The sequence below is a fragment of the Puma concolor genome, chromosome D3 (genome assembly GCF_028749965.1).
Source record: "Puma concolor isolate L17-30 chromosome D3, mPumCon1.1.hap2, whole genome shotgun sequence".
Classification (NCBI taxonomy): Eukaryota; Metazoa; Chordata; class Mammalia; order Carnivora; family Felidae; genus Puma; species Puma concolor.
This window is the reverse complement of record NC_141678.1, coordinates 43718777-43734804: the sequence shown is the minus strand read 5'-3', so window position 1 is coordinate 43734804 and position 16028 is coordinate 43718777. Positions and strand designations below refer to the sequence as shown.

At 42.6% G+C, this 16028-nt stretch overlaps 1 protein-coding gene and 1 long non-coding RNA gene across 2 annotated transcripts in view; one reads left to right on the top strand and one right to left on the bottom strand.

The window, feature by feature from the left end:
* The window catches only part of COLEC12 (collectin subfamily member 12), a 194240-nt gene that overhangs the window by 61314 nt on the left and 116898 nt on the right, over positions 1–16028 (bottom strand). The gene's annotated exons all lie outside the window — the stretch shown is intronic.
* The window catches only part of LOC147575530 (uncharacterized), a 39317-nt gene that overhangs the window by 14943 nt on the left and 8346 nt on the right, over positions 1–16028 (top strand). The window contains exon 2 of the long non-coding RNA XR_015242482.1: positions 8367–9091. This is a non-coding gene — a long non-coding RNA (uncharacterized LOC147575530). The remainder of the gene's footprint in view (positions 1–8366; positions 9092–16028) is intronic.

Genomic DNA, 16028 nt, shown 5'->3' with positions numbered 1-16028 from the left:
TTGGGGATTCTTTGCCCACTGCCCCCCTGCCCCTGTCTCAAAATAAATAAATAAATAAACAAACAAACTTAAAAACAACAACAACAAACCAGGGCCTAAGCAGGGATCTTCCTTCCTTGAGCAGCAAGACTTCCCCATGAAGTCCTGGAAGTGTTGGAAAAGCTCTCATCCTATTGCTAACAGTCCAGCAGTGTGATCCTACAATCAAAAGACAGTGCTATTTCATTACTTTGACGTCACGGATGGCCCTGAAGAGGAACTAAACAAGGATTCAGTGATTCACAGAACATCCATTCCTAAATGAGGAATAGAATAAAGTCTGGACTTAATAACTCCAGCTAGTATGTGATGTTCCCTCTTGCCAGAAAGCAGTTGTGTTGTAGCAGTAAAGCTAGTAAAGACAACCAACCACCTGTAAATACAGTCTACTGGTTGCCTTGAAACAATCTGTCACTTTATATAGCACTTAGGGGAAACAACACCTAATAAACAACACCTAGTAAAGCACAGGAACATATACTACAGTAAAAGGAAAAATCCCACTTACAACTGTGGTTATGACAGTCCTTATAAAATTAGAAGCACTAATTTACTAGGGTATACAGAGCCCCCAATGACTATGTGATTGTAGATTTACTCAATTGTATCTATGGGACTAGCGTGTAGAAGTAAATCTTCTTGGCTTTGAGCTGGGTGGGAAGATTTGTCGGTTTCCATCTACTCTTGCTTACTTCCCAGGCACACAAAACAAGTGGGCACAAATCACCTAATGGAAATGTTTGTTCAAGTGGGGCTGGGAAAGTCAGGGGCTCAGGGAGCACTCCTCTCAAGGGCTTCAGCTGTACAGGCTTAGAGTAAGAAGGAAAGGATCTCAGAGTAGGAGACAGAAATAACCAAAAAAAAGTTTTTTAGAAGAGCAAAGATTTGTGAGTATCTAGAAATAACAAAAGAAAGGGGAGAGCTGTAGCAACACAGGAATGAAAATAAGCAACAAAAGGCCTTGAAAGACACTATAAGGAAGGTTGATATCACTGAGTCATTTGTGTCCCAACAAGCGGGGAAATCCTGAGGTGGAATGTCTGTGCTCCGTGCACTGGAACATAGAGATGATATAGATTATTTCTGTTAGTAATGAAGAGTGGGTTCTAGAAAGTAAAGAGAAAACAAACTAGAGCATGATACAAGTATCTGCACAAGTCATAGAAAATTACTTGGACATCTAGGGCATAATCAAGTAAGTCTGTTAGGTAAAGAAATGAGTACCAGTGGAGCTCCTGCTGTTAAAATGCAGTGATTCTTAAGTTCCCAAATGGCCAATACTAAGGTTTTATAGCTGCACACCTGGTCCTCAGAGTAGGGTGAGACTTCGGCTTCCACTCAACCCTCACCACTCCTCCCACCACGGACATCATGGCCAGGTGCTCTTGTGTGGCCCCCACTGGGACCCAAACACCGTGGCTCAGCACACAGGTCGGGTGCTCCCTACTTGGGGTGCTATGTCTAGACAATGAAAGCATTCTTTTTTAGTAGACCCATTTCAGAGTTCTTCCTCAACCTCAATTATTTTTCCTCTACCCACCCTCATGAAACAGGTAATCAACTGAAGAGACCAAACTGACTCTATTTTTACTGCACTATCTCATTTCTAGTAAGTCAAGTACTACAGTTCTGAAGTCTCTGAGCCACAGCTGGGAGCAAACTAGTCCAACCCTTAAGATGGTGCAGAAGTGGGAGCAAAATAATTTCCCAGCTCTATCATCTTGTAGGGTATACCTATAAGTGTTATTTACTGACACTGGGCAGCACTTTTGGCAAAGCACTTTCTGACAAGTGGACATGTAACGTGACACAGGAAGTGTACTGATACCTCCCAAATAGGGGATCCAGTTTTTGGTCTGATCTTCCAGCAGAAAAAAGGTTCCGGCCAAAGAGGTTAAACCTCCTCCCGTCTTTCCAGGAAACAGAGATTACAGCTTTGTAGCAAAAGATAATGAATCTTTTTGAGAGACTGGTATTGTTAAATTAATTAAATCAGGAGGCCATTAGATGAGGTGGCTCTCATGCCCTGGCAGCCTACATAAGCAAACCAAAGCCTAAGTCTGTAAATGCCTTAAGGTTACAAAATCCCAACCCAAGAGTAGCCAATCACAAACAGCTAAGCATTAGCCAATCAAATATTTTCCTTTCCTTGCTTCTACACCTTCTCTTTAAGTCTTTCCCTTGGTTCCTAACCACTTCCGGTTTGCCTGCTCCAATTTGAACAGATGTTTGCTTAAACTCTTAAAATTCTTAACATGCCTCACTTTATCTTCTGACAGGATTTTCAAGTTAGAGAGGAACAGAGACTAGGGCTCCCTGTGGCCAGGATAAAACTGAAATGTTGCTCGTGTTGGTGGACAGAAACACAGACTGAACCGGTAGCAAATGTTTTCATAGTTTTCCTTTTTAAAGTTCTCATCTCAATAAAAAATGTGAAATTTCTATGCAATTGAAGAACAAAATAAACAGGCTTCTGTTTCATAATGTGTATCATGGATCTTCTCCAGTTATCAAATACAAGCTTAATCATATTTGACCATGTTTCTGATGGTCCTAGTTTTTCCCCTCCACAGAAAAAAATAGGAAGGCTTATGGATGTTCCTGACCCTGACGTGAGAAGCAGACATCTCTTTAGTCAGTGAGACTAAACAGTGGGGGAAGAGCAGGGTGGACCTATGGAAGCAGATTCAGACAGGACCAGAACTATTTCCTTAGCCACAATGATGAAGGGTTTTTACCAGTTCCTTTAGTGAGGAGGAGCTGGAACCTGATATCAAAACCCACTGTATGTCCTTTATAGTTTATTGTATATAATTATGTACCATAAACTGTGCAGGGTTTGCATTCCAGGGCGTGGGATCAGTCATTCTCAACAAATCCTTTTGTTGACTTCTCTAAGTCCCAGCTAAGAACCCCTTGAGGGCTTCTCTGCACTGGGCCCCATGGACTAATGTGCCCAGGGGAAGCAGCAACCCACCAAATTCCGCCTGGTGTGCTTCGGGTACATCTGCAGATGAGCGGCAACCAATAGATATGCCAGGTGCACAGCCTGCCTCCAGTACAGGAACACGTCAGGATGTGCCAGCACGACTTTAGGAACGTCTATTTCTATCACTGCACTGCTGCGAAGTCACTATGCTTCCCTATTAAATTTTCCTCTCTTTTCCCCTTTGCAGCTTAGACCTCATGTTGTGTGTGAGCTCTGTTCCACTAAGGACCCAAGGGGATGTGGGTGCTTCCAAATACCTAAGGCCTAGGTTGTTGTTTTAAACCATTTGGCTCATGTGCATGTCTGTAAAGCATTGCTAAAGTTGGAGGTGTTTCAAAGGCAATGAGGAGCATATGAGAATAAGTGATCTAATACAGCGGGTGAATTCCTAGCAGTTTAGTCACTGAGCATGGAGGCAAAACAGACCTTGTGTGATAACACACCTTGATGTCCTCAAAAATACATTCCATGCCTTCCTAGAGACCATGATTTATCTTTCTATCTTAGAAATCCTACAAGTAATATTTGTTAAATAGAAATTTTCCAGATTCTTAATATTAGGAAACTAAAAGATCCCTTTAAGCCCCTTTTTGAAATGTGTATATTGCCACATGCTGGCATATAGGTTAGTGCACTAGCATATCCATATGTAAGTATGGCCTGCAATTGTGATGAATCATTCAAGGAACAAGCAACATGAAAGTTATGACCTCTCCCCAGAAAAACGTACCTGGATGTACACTGGACATTATTTCAGGAGATCTCTGGGCTCTAGAAGCTCGCCATACCTAAGGCTCAGAGTTTGTGATGCCTGGCCCCTCACAGGAATATAAGGATATCATAATCTTTTCCCAAAGGAATTTATAGGTGCTAGTGAGTTCTCTGTCTGCCACACTGCAGGGGGCAAGTTCATTGACAAACATGGCTTTCCACATCCTTGGTCTCCACTGGTTCTCTTGGTTGCCCAGCCAAAGCAATATTTATCTGTGAGTCCCCGGTCCCAATAACTAATGCAAATGCAGCAACACATTATGAATCACAAGTATAGACCACATTAGCAGTATCATCGAGACAATCCAGTGCAGAGAGGCAGCAAAGGACAGAATCATCCAGAAGGGAGGCTGGACCCAGATAGAGGGGAAGTTGGGGAAAGCTCATCTGCTGTCAAAATCAACAAGTACAATGTTGACAGTGGAGGCCCAGATGTCCTGTTAAGAAATTTCCTACTTAAACAGTCTCAAAAAGTTGGCAACTGTCCTTGTGGGAACCAACAGCAGGGGCAGCAGCTGTAGTGAATGAATCAGAAGTGTCCTTTCTACACATCTGGCTTCATCTTCATCATGCCCCTCCTCTGCTCAAGTTCTTCTGGTAGCTTCTCATCTCACAGAGACAAAGAGCTAAGGCCCGCAAAGCCCTACACAGTCTGTGCCCCAACCCTGACCTCTCTGACCTCATCTGCTCTTTCTACTCCAGCCACACTGGTCTCCTTGCTGCACCTTGGATACACTAGGCATGTTTCTACAGGGCCTTTGCATTTGTCTTTTCCTCTACCCAGACTCTCTCTCTCTGGGATATCCTCATGGCTCCCTCTCTCCCTTAAAGTCTTTACTCAAATATCATCTTGTCAGAGAGGCTTTCCCTGATCATTCTTTTGAGAAATAACAACACTACCCATCCCTCACCATTCCCCATTCCTGTTTTATCTTTCTCCATAGCACTAAGCACCATTTAACATGCTACTTATTTTACTTATCTTTTGTCTTTCCTCAAAAAGAATGTAGGTTTCATGCAGGCAGAGATTTTTGTCAGTCACTTGCAACTCACTACTATATCCCCAAGGGCTAGAATATGGCTAGTATGGTGCCTACCCCACGGGGTTGTTGAGAAGATTAAATGAGTCATGTCAAACCTAACAGCACAGAGCATATAACAAGAATTATGTAAATGTTGGCAATTATTTGAATTTTGTTTTATTTTATTATTTTTAAAAAATGTTTATTTTTGAGAGAGAGAGTGTGAGCAGGGGGGTGGGGGGAGAGAGGGAGACACATAATCCGAAGCAGGCTCCAGGCTCCAACACGCGAACCACGAGATCATGACCCGAGTCAAAGTTGGACGCTCAACTGACTGAGCCACCCAGGCGCCCCATTTTGAATTTTGTTTTAAACTTCATGACAACCTAATGAGTAATTACTACTATGCCATTTTACATATTAGGAGACTGAAGCTCAGAGTAACTCACTTGAGGTGACATATTAGCAACTGGCAGAACCAGGATTCAAACCCAGATCTGACTCTGAGTTCTATGTGCTCATTCCCCTCACTCTGCTTTGTAATTCCCAGCACAGAAGAGAGGCAGCAATCCATTCATTCTGGAACAAGCCCACAAAGCCTGAGAAGGCTCCAGCCCAAGGGAGTGGGGGGCAGGGAATAAAGTCTCTCGAATCCAGAGACCTTTGTATTGCGTGAATCTGAAATGGCGTGTGGCATTCTGTTTACTTCCTAACTTCACCGAAAAATGTAGAAGAACCTGCCAATTAAAAAATGTTTTCATGACCCCAGAAAATCCATGTATTGGAGACATTTACTTTAAACAGTCATTCTACCATAACAGGAAAAAGAGGTAGAGAGAGGAGTTTATTATAACAGCTGCTTTCATACCCAAAACAAGGTTTGGCTGTTTTTGGCAAGTTGTACCGTCCTAATGTTGGCAAGAAGCTGATGGACTGCGTGAGTTTCCTTTCAAAAGATCATTTTGCTTCCTTAGAGAAACCCATGACTGGACTATCTAGTGTGAACTGCAGATGTTTGTTCCTCCTTTGCTCCTCTGTCCTCCTGGGGCTTCCACCCTGCCCAAGCCTAACCAGGTCATGAGCTTGTAGAGCAGAAAGAGCGTAGGCTTTGGATTCACAAAGATCATGGTTAGAATCCACTGTTTCTTTTATTAGCTGTGCAGCACTCTGAGACTCAGGGTCCTCGTCCACAGGGCTATGTGAGGAGTAAGGAAGGCAGACGTCACTCCTAGCATGTTACCAGGCACCGCCAGCAGCTATTATTATAATATAGTTTTTATGATGATTTTTAGGTGGCTAGAGGCTTGAGTCCCAATTTCCTCTGAGGGTTCGTTTGAGACATTCCACTTTGCAAAATGCACATAACAGAGGATGTAAAATGCAAATCCTTTCCTGAGGGCTTTTTAAAGAGTGACTTACCTGCACACCCCACCCCTTCAAACCTACAAGGTAGGCAAGAAATGACAGAAAGATAGATGTCAGAATCTCCCTGCAAATGTCGTTACTCTTGGGCTCCAAAAGGAGAGGAAAGGGAAGAGATAAAAGGGGACCTGATGATGGCCTGGAGGCTAGGGCTTCACTGGGTTTTAAACTGGAAATCCTACAGGAAGCAAAAGGCTCCTGGTTCCTAGAACTGGGGCTGTGCTGGGCTGCGCCTCCCGTGACACACCAAGTACACAGTGGCTGAAACCATTTCAATGCTAATGATTTCCAGATAGCGGGAGAACAACCAGCACATGATGCACTCAGCACAAGTGAGCCCAAGGGATCTGATGCCCATCAGCAGGGCTGGTGGCCCACACTCATAAAGAACCTATATGAACTAGAAATGGACCCCCAGCAAACTTGGATCCCCTGGCTGGACTGTACTATTCCAGTACTGGATCAGTCAGCACAGAAGTCACCTCCCTCCCTCCTCCAGCAATGCTTGCTCCCCAGCATCCAAGTCTGAGGCTCACAGACAACACAGGTCTTGTTGCACAAAGGAAATGAGCTTCCCAAAGCATTTGGGAGATGTGTGCTGGGCTGGGTTTTTGGACCCATGCTATAGTGGAGGGAATCCTTGGCCACTGCTGGCAGCTTTGAAGACCTATTTTTGACTTCAAAAGCCTTTAATCCTCTGTCTATTCAGAGCCTGAACTTGGAGCATTTGCCTTTCAAAGAAAGATAGGGAAGCCAATGAGCAGCACGCGGAAAGAAGATTCAAGGAGCACCCCTCATTGGGCACCTTTAAGCCCTACTTGGCTCTAGGCTGGCAAAAAGTGGGGTTTGTGGGGGGGGGCTACATCCTTCCCCACTGAGAGGACTGAGGTTTAATTCAGACATTAAAACATCCCATATCCCAAATACCAGTTCAACCAAAAGGAAAATATGTGATTGTGCACGTCAGCCCCAACCCCATATCTAGGGGTGATTGTCCAAATATTTAATAAATGCTTTGGCATGGGCACTGATCAATCAGACGGAATATACCATGGTGCTCCCTGCTAAGCATCAGCCCTACCTATATCCTGACAGAGATGTTTTAAAAATACCACAGCAATTACTTGTGGGTGGAATATCCCAGAGCAGCCAACACTTTCCACTGTTGACACGCAGCTCTCACTGCCTGGAACTTTGCCTGGAGGGCGCCCTGCTCCATGGTCACCTGGCCACACAGAGCTCAATGGTACATCAGAAGATGGACTGCGTGCTCCAGTTGTGAATTAAAAACAAGAACTGTTATAAAAGTAGACGATGAATGGCTATTTTAAGTTGCTCCACTGTTTTGGGAAAGGAGCTGTGAGGACAGGTGCCAGGGCTTGGAGAAAATTCTTCCATTCCTGTCAAATTGCGTAAAAACCCTAAGTGTATTATTGCTTTGTGAATGAAAAAATTCAGATGTGATTGCCACAGGTCCTTCAGCAGGAAGACCCACATCAAGTCCCGAAGGGCATGGCTAGGGAGGGAGAAAGAAAGAAGCAAACAGCACCCAGTGCCCAGCCTCCAGAAACTTACAATCGAAGTCTTTGCAATTACTGTCATAGTTGTAGATAACTAGGCTCCTTCCATGCAGCAGTCTGTCACTACTCAGCAGGGAAAGACTGTAAGTGCTAAAGGAGATACTGACAGAACCACAGTTTGTTTTGTCTTATTTATTTATTTATTTATTTATTTATTTATTTATTTATTTAAGAGACAGAGTAGGGGGGGTGCAGTGAGAGAGGGAGGGAGGGAGGGAGGGAGGGAGGGAGGGAGGGAGAGAGATCCCAAGCAGGCCCCATACTATCAGCACAGAGCCCAATGTGAGGCTCGAACTCACGAACTATAATGATCAGGACCTGAGCCAAAATTAAGAGTCAGATGATTCAGGTGCCCCTGTTTTGTCCTTTCAGGACTCTTCTGACACAGTGTTTTTCTTCCCAATCTATTTTCCCTTCTCCTCCTCACTCCTAGTAGATCGCTACCTTCTCCATTCTCACCTTTCTTTTCCTTCTTTCCCTAGAACCAGTTCTCCATGGCAGTCTCTTTGATTCTTAGCAGCTCTATTTCTTTCTTTCCAACAGTGCCTTCAAGAACCTTACATCTGGACCACCAGAAAGAACCCCGAGTGCTTGTGACTGAGGATGGAGTGGGGCAAGGTAGAAATGTGAAGGATGGTTTCCAACAACATGCCCCCACCAGCCCAGGATTCCTTCTGGTAGGCCAGAGCTGGATGGACTGTTCACTCTTTTATCGCAAACTAGATCTTCACTAGGAGAAAAAGTTAGAACAGGTCACTTACTCCCAGCCCAGATCCATGCAGCCTAAAAATTCTGTTAAAGCAAAAAAGGAAAATTGGAGGATAAAAGGAAGAAATAAAAGGAATAAAGAGCAGGAGAGAGAGACTCAATTTCAGAGTGATCACACTGGATACAGGTCAAGGTTCAAAATACTAAAACTGTTTTTAATGTTCCACTAAGTAGCAGCCTCTCAGTGCCTCTGACAAGTGATTTAAGACAAGTGGTCTGCTCCCAAGGGGGCTCATGAATCTCCATGCATGACGGTTAGATCGAGAGAGTCTGGAGTCACACAGTTGGAAAGGTGGCAATGCAAAGGTCAGAAATACAAGGGAGGAGTCCATCCATCAACCCTGACAGGCGGGCATGCCCAGGATGGCAGAAGGGACAGGAGCCATCTGGTAGCTTTGCTTGCAAGACCAGATTAAGAAAGCACTAGCCCAGAAACCACAAAGGAGAAGATGGAGCTGTATTTCCGGAGGAAAAAGCAAAGACTTCTACCCAAAGCTGAGGTAAGAGCTTTATTTTATTATTTTTTTTTCCAGTGATGAAGAAAGAATTCTACTTCCCTCTGATTTGAATTATTTTTAGCATACATGCCTCAGCTTTGATGCCCAACACGTCTGGCCATGTCTCTCTTCCCCTGCCTGAAATTTTTCAGTAGCTTCCCACTGCCTAGAGCGTAAAACGTAAACTCCACCGCATGGCACCAAAGGCCATCACGAAGAGACCTCTGCCTAACACTTCTTGTCTTCTTCCCGCATTCTCAGCTCAGACTTCAGAGGACTTGCACCTTCCAGAACACATTACACTGTCTCATGATTTTCCCTCTGCTTCGAACACTTTCTCCTGCTTGCTTGCCTTCCTGCCCAAATTTTACTCATCCGCTATAACCCATCTAAAACTCCAGCTCCTCTGTGAATCCTGACTTCTAAGGCGTTCCCTCTCCTGGATGCCCACAGAACTTGAATGTGTTTCCATTCTACTAATTATCTTTTACCGTAATAGAGACTAGAGCTGTATCTTTCCATCTTTTTGCAACCAGTGCCTAGCACACAGGCAGTGCCCCAAACATATTCAGAATATTCAGATATCATTTGTTTCAATTCTACATGTATACATATTTAATTACACACACACACACACACACACACACACACACACACACACTGTCATCACCTCCTGCATCTCTAGGGTTGTGGGTTCTAGTTAGGACACTGGTTAGAAGTTTTTGACCAGGGCCCCAAGGTTGGGACAGATGTGATGTGATGAACAGAGTGAGTGGTCTATCTGAAATCAAGTTTGAAACCTGGAAATGAATGGCTTCAAATGCTTAGAAGTATTTCCTATCCACAGTCCTTAGCCTTCAAATCAGAGTATAAATGTTTGCACGTGGGGGGTAGGGAGGTTGTAAATCAAAGTGAGTGAGAGCAGACAGAGGGGGTACAGTGTCTTGTGCAGAGTCTCACTCCTGGTCCCCCCCTTCCAGCCTCCTGGGCAAATGGCCCCTGGCTAGTGGCTCTATATAAAGAGTCATTTATTATTTCCATCCATTTTAACTAGCCTTTTCCCAAGAACCACAGAATGTCAAAGATGCTGAGGTAAGCACTTGAGACTTTTGTAAATGTCAAAGGCAGTGGAGCCAGACTCCGAGAAAGTCAGGTAAATGCAGGAAGGGACCCCTTGCATTCCAAAGCATGTGCAGAAAAGTGTAGAAAAGTACAGAAGTGGGTATTTATGTACAAAGGAATTTTTGAAATAGTTCATTGTACAGAGATATAATTCTGCTCCAAAACCTCAATTTTCAAGAAGTCTGGCATGAAACTGACAGGAGAAGAAAGGGGTATCTAAGTCTGGAATATTCTGCACTTCTGAAACTGGGTGTAGTTGGTAGTTTGTAGGTGTGCTCACCTCTCATCAGGAAATAAACTGCTGGATTTACAAATGTCAAGAACTCATTATTTGGGCACGTTAAACAAGCATACCAGGTCTGTGATCTTCTAGAGATCTAAAAACTGCTACTGCCACCACAGGGGAGACAGGAGTTTTACTAGGAATTAGGAATACACTGCTATAATAATCCATAATATATTCATGGTGGAGTTGGAATAGTATTTTCACTATACATACCAGGTACACAGTGGGTTAAACAGGCATTGCAGATGATCAGAAGGTAAAACATTATTTCTAGAGAGAAATGTATCTTTAAATGATCAAACATCTGCCTTACAAATTACTTTGCCTGTTCCAAGTTAGGAACTACCTGTATAAATCATTCAGACACACTGATGAAAAAAAAAAAATCCCCTCTTCTACTTTTCATGCAGAGTCAAGAATATAGGATCAATTAGTTTCACAAGTGTATAGTCTGACTTACTACTTTATACAGCAAGTTGCTCCAAGGAAGGTAGAGTATCTCCTAAGTGTTCTGCATTTCATCACAGTGGAGCAGGTTTTTGTAACCTAGCAAATGTACGCCATGCAAAAATAGGACCCAGAAAGACTGACAGCCTGGAATTCTGGAGTGAACCCAATACAATGAAATTCAATACAGATGAAGTGCCTCCCTTACCTTAGCGGATGGTGTGGTGGAAAGGGCATGACACACATTTCGCTCCTGACACTCCACTTATTAGCACTCTGCCCCTCTGAGCACTAGCTTTCTTCTCTGTAATGTGGGCATAATTACATGCACATCACAAAATTATGTACAGACTAAGTGAAATCATGCATTTACAATGAATATGGTAAATGTGGTACATATTGGGCCAATGCATCATAGTTACCTCTTCTTTCCTTGTAAAATGTAATTCCCTTTTTGGGGTGTCTGCCTGCAGACAGAGAACACACTTTATGGTCTGTGCCTCCACGCAGTACGTTTTACAAGACAGTCCCCACATAAGAAGTCTGTAGTTTTCTAGTATTCCCTGTGGGAAAGTCCAGCTAATTCTAGAGTCCAGGATTGGGAAGCCCATTGCTGTGGTACACCTAAGCCACATCCTCCTACCTAGCCTTTATCAGTATTAAAGGTGAATTTTTTAATTAATAAAAAAAAGCATCTGCTGAAATATAAGATGGGGTAATGGCTTAGTAGTAGCATGAGGGAAAAAAGACTAGGAGTTTAGGTGAGTAGCAAATTCAATATCAGTTAGGGATCTGGTGTAGCTAATGTGTAATATGTAGTGTGATAGAGGTATGGAGGGGAGTGATACCTCAGGAGGGAGACTGTATGTCCCCAAATCCCAACTCCAAAATGCCTTGTCATAACATCCCATAGCAAAACAAAATACCTGCCAGAAACATGATAAAATGTGGAACATGAAAACATGAGCTTACCTAGCTCAGCCGTGAAACTTAAGTTATGATTATATTGGTTTTGTATTAATGCAACATAATTCAAGATTAAAACCTAAAAACCAAGTAACCTTAGTTCCATCTTAAGGAGAAACCTACCAATTCAACAACAGGTTATAGCTTCTCCTCCACCCTAACCACCCTCCCCATCCCTTCTCCACACTCAGCCCATGCACCCAGGAATGCCTTTGATCAGTAAAGACTCTACAGTAGTGGTTCTCAGCCTCAGTTGCATGATATACCCCAGAAGTCTGTACAAATCTTGAACCCAGGTCAGTAAAGTCCAGGTGATTCCAATGCACAGTCAAGGTCAAGAACCACTACTCTAGAATGCTGGTCCCACTTGAACCCAGAGGATGGTACCAGTTCTGGTCCACAAACTTGAGGAAGATTGGAGAGTTGGGAGCCTGTTCAAATGAGAATGACCAGGATAGTGACAGAAGGACAACTGGCAAGGGACATGGAGATGAGGAGAATATACTCAGGGGGTGTATAATCGATACTTAACATACGTGGAGTTGATACTACCCAAAGCAATCTACATATTCAGTGCAATTCCTATCAAAATAACACCAGCATTATTCACAGAACTAGAACAAATAGTCCTAAAATTTGTAGGGAACCAGAAAAGATCCCAAATAGCCAAAGAAATCTTGAAAAAGAAAACCAAAGCAGGAGGCATCATAACTCTGGATTTCAGGCTATACTACAAAGCTGTAATCATCAAGACAGTATGGTACTGGCACAAGAACAGACACACAGATCAATGGAACAGAATAGAGAACCCAGAAATGGACCCACAAATGTATGGTCAATTAATCTTTGACAAAGCAGGAAAGAATATCCATGGAATAAAGACAGTTTCTTCAGCAAGTGATGCTCGGAAAACTGGGCAGCGACATGCAGAAGAACGAACCTGGATCACTTTCTTACACCATACACAAAAATAAACTCAAAATGGATGAAAGACCTAAATGTAAGACAGGAAGCCATCAAAATCCTCGAGGAGAAAGCAGGCAAAAACCTCTCTGATCTTAGCCGCAGCAGCTTCTTACTCAACACGTCTCAGGAGGCAAGGTAAACAAAAGCAAATATGAACTACTGGGACCTCATCAAAATAAAAAAGCTTCTGCACAGCAAAGGAAACAATCAGCAAAACTAAAAGGCAACCGACAGAATGGGAGAAGATATTTGCAAATGACATATCAGATAAAGGGTTAGGATCCAAAATCTATAAAGAACTTATCAAACTCAACACCCAAAAAACAAATAATCCAGTGAAGAAATGGGCGAAAGACATGAATATGTCTTCTCCAAAGAAGACATCTAGATGGCCAACTGACACATGAAAAAATGCTCCACATCATTCATCATCAGGGAAATACAAACTGAGATACCACCTCACACCTGTCAGAATGGCTAACATTAACAACTCAGGCAACAACAGATGTTGGTGAGGATGTGGAGAAAGAGGATCCCTTTTGCACTGCTGGTGGGAATGCAAGCTGGTGCAGCCACTCTGGAAAACGGTATGGAGGCTCTTCAAAAAACTAAAAATAGAACTACCCTACGACCCAGCAATTGCACTACTAGGTATTTATCCAAGGGATACAGGTGTGCTGTTTCGAAGGGACACATGCACCCCAATGTTTATAGCAGCACTATCGACAATAGCCAAAGTATGGAAAGACCCCAAATGTCCATCAATGGATGAATGGATAAAGAAGATGTGGTGTATATATATATATACAATGGAGTATTACTCGGCAATCAAAAAGAATGAAATCTTGCCATTTGCAACTATGTGGATAGAACTAGAGGGTATTTTGCTAAGTGAAATTAGTCAGAGAAAGACAAATATCATATGACTTCACTTATAAGAGGACTTTAAGAGACAAAACAGATGAACATAAGGGAAGGGAAACAAAAATAATATAAAAACAGGGAGGGGAACAAAACATAAGAGACTCATAAATATGGAGAACAAACTGAGGGTTACTGGAAGGGGTGAGGGAGGGGGGATGGGCTAAATGGGTAAGGGGCACTAAGGAATCTACTCCTGAAATCATTGTTGCACTATATGCTAACTAATTTGGATATAAATTAAAAATAAAATAAAATAAAATAAAATAAAATAAAATAAAATAAAATAGAATAAAATAAAATAAAAAGTGTTATGTGAAAACAGAGATGGGTCAGTTATAAATGTATATTTCAAACTTCAGGAAAAATTAAAAAAAATTTTTTTAATGAAAAAATAAATAAATAAAAATAAAATACCTGGAGCCCTGTCAAGTGTAGGAAAAAAATTGTTTTGTTCTCCCTGCATGACTATCAAAGGATGGAAACTAGAGGGAAATGATTTCAGTTCAATCTCAGGAAGAACTTTCTTAGAAGGAGAACTCTTCAAAGATGAAGAGGCCCTGAGGGAACGCACAACCCACAGCTGGACGTGAATGAGCGCAGACTGGTGTGAGGCCCCAGAGGCCAGAGATTCTATAATGGGAAATCAGACATCAGATGGGGGATCAGACTGGACAGCTTTTCAGGTCTGGTGCAGCTCTGTGACTTCCGGGGCTTGATGCTAGTAATGGACTAAGTTATCAACTTTACATGATGAAGAAAAAAATTTCGTTTAACTCAGGAAAACAAATCCATTAATAACCCTTACCTAATGGGTAAACATGAGTGGGCTGGGATGTAGGAACAAACCCAAGAAGACTAAAATGCCCCAGAGCTCTTTCCACAATACCATACAGTTCATTAGAACAATTCAAAATACAGCAGTGAAAGGCAGCTACGCTGAATGCCCTCTCTGCAGCAGCTCTCCAGGAGCTATCTGATTTGAGAAGGCAGACACTCTGGAGGAGCTCCCTGCTGTTTATATGGCTGTCCAAGTTAATTATCCCTATATTTTCAGATGAAGTGAATGGTAATCTGTTTATCTAGGTCAAATGTTTGGAGCTGCCTCTGTCCCTTGATAGTCATACAAAAATACATAGTGTTATCCTTCTGGGCATTATAAGAAAAGATCAGGTTAAAAAAATAGCATCTACTTCTTTATAGGTTCAACACAGTAAGCCCTTATTTGTAAAGTATTCTAATTAAACCTAACTCTAAACAAGTAGTTTATAATGGGATTTTTTTAAAAAAGAAAAGAAATTTTGAATTCATGCCATCTTGTTGTCCTGAGATTATGAATATGTTTCCCCATAGAGATAATGAAAAGCTGACTTCTGGTTTCTGCAACCATTCCTAAGAGTAGTCACTTCCACTGAACAAGGAAAAATGCATGGTACTACCATAGACAGCTAATAAAGTGCAGGTATTGATTACCAGAGCAAAGAGCGGTGTTGGACTGGAGGAAGAAACTTTATATGTAACAATGCATGTGGGGGAGAATGTGATTTAACATGCAAAATAAAATCTCTGGAAGGGTAGGTGTTTCCTAATGTCATCTACGATTAAGATATACTTTAAGGTCATCTCATTTTGGATCAAGTCAGTCAGAGTGAACTGAGGATAGAGTTAGGGTGGGTATGCCCACCTGGGAGAAAGGATTAATAGGAAACCTGCTGTGGGTGGGGATGGGAATAAGGACAGTCTTGGTTTGGTCCTGGAGGAATGGAACCTTTAGAGGACTACAGAATCACTGAACAGCTAAAGTTACAAACTCCCATCCATCTATGTCCCTTTGAGCCACTTTTCTGTACTAACTAGATCCAACATGTCTAACGTTATTACATGCAAGGCATCTAACCAAACGTGAGCATACAGCAATGATGGGAAGACTAAGACATGCCTGCTGCCATCTTCGAGTCTCAGGAGGATAATGCTATTAAGACCTCCACACTCAGGGCGCCTGGGTGGCTCAGTTGGTTGAGCATCCAACTTTGGCTCAGGTCATGATCTCACAGTTCATGAGTTCAAGCCCCGCGTCAGGCTCTGTGCTGACAGCTCAGAGCCTGGAGCCTGCTTCGGATTCTGTGTCTCCCTCTCTCTGCCCCTTCCCTGCTCATGCTCTGTCGCTCTCTGTCTCTCAAAAATGAATAAAAGTTAAAAAAAAATAAAAAATAAAAGACCTCCACACTCAAA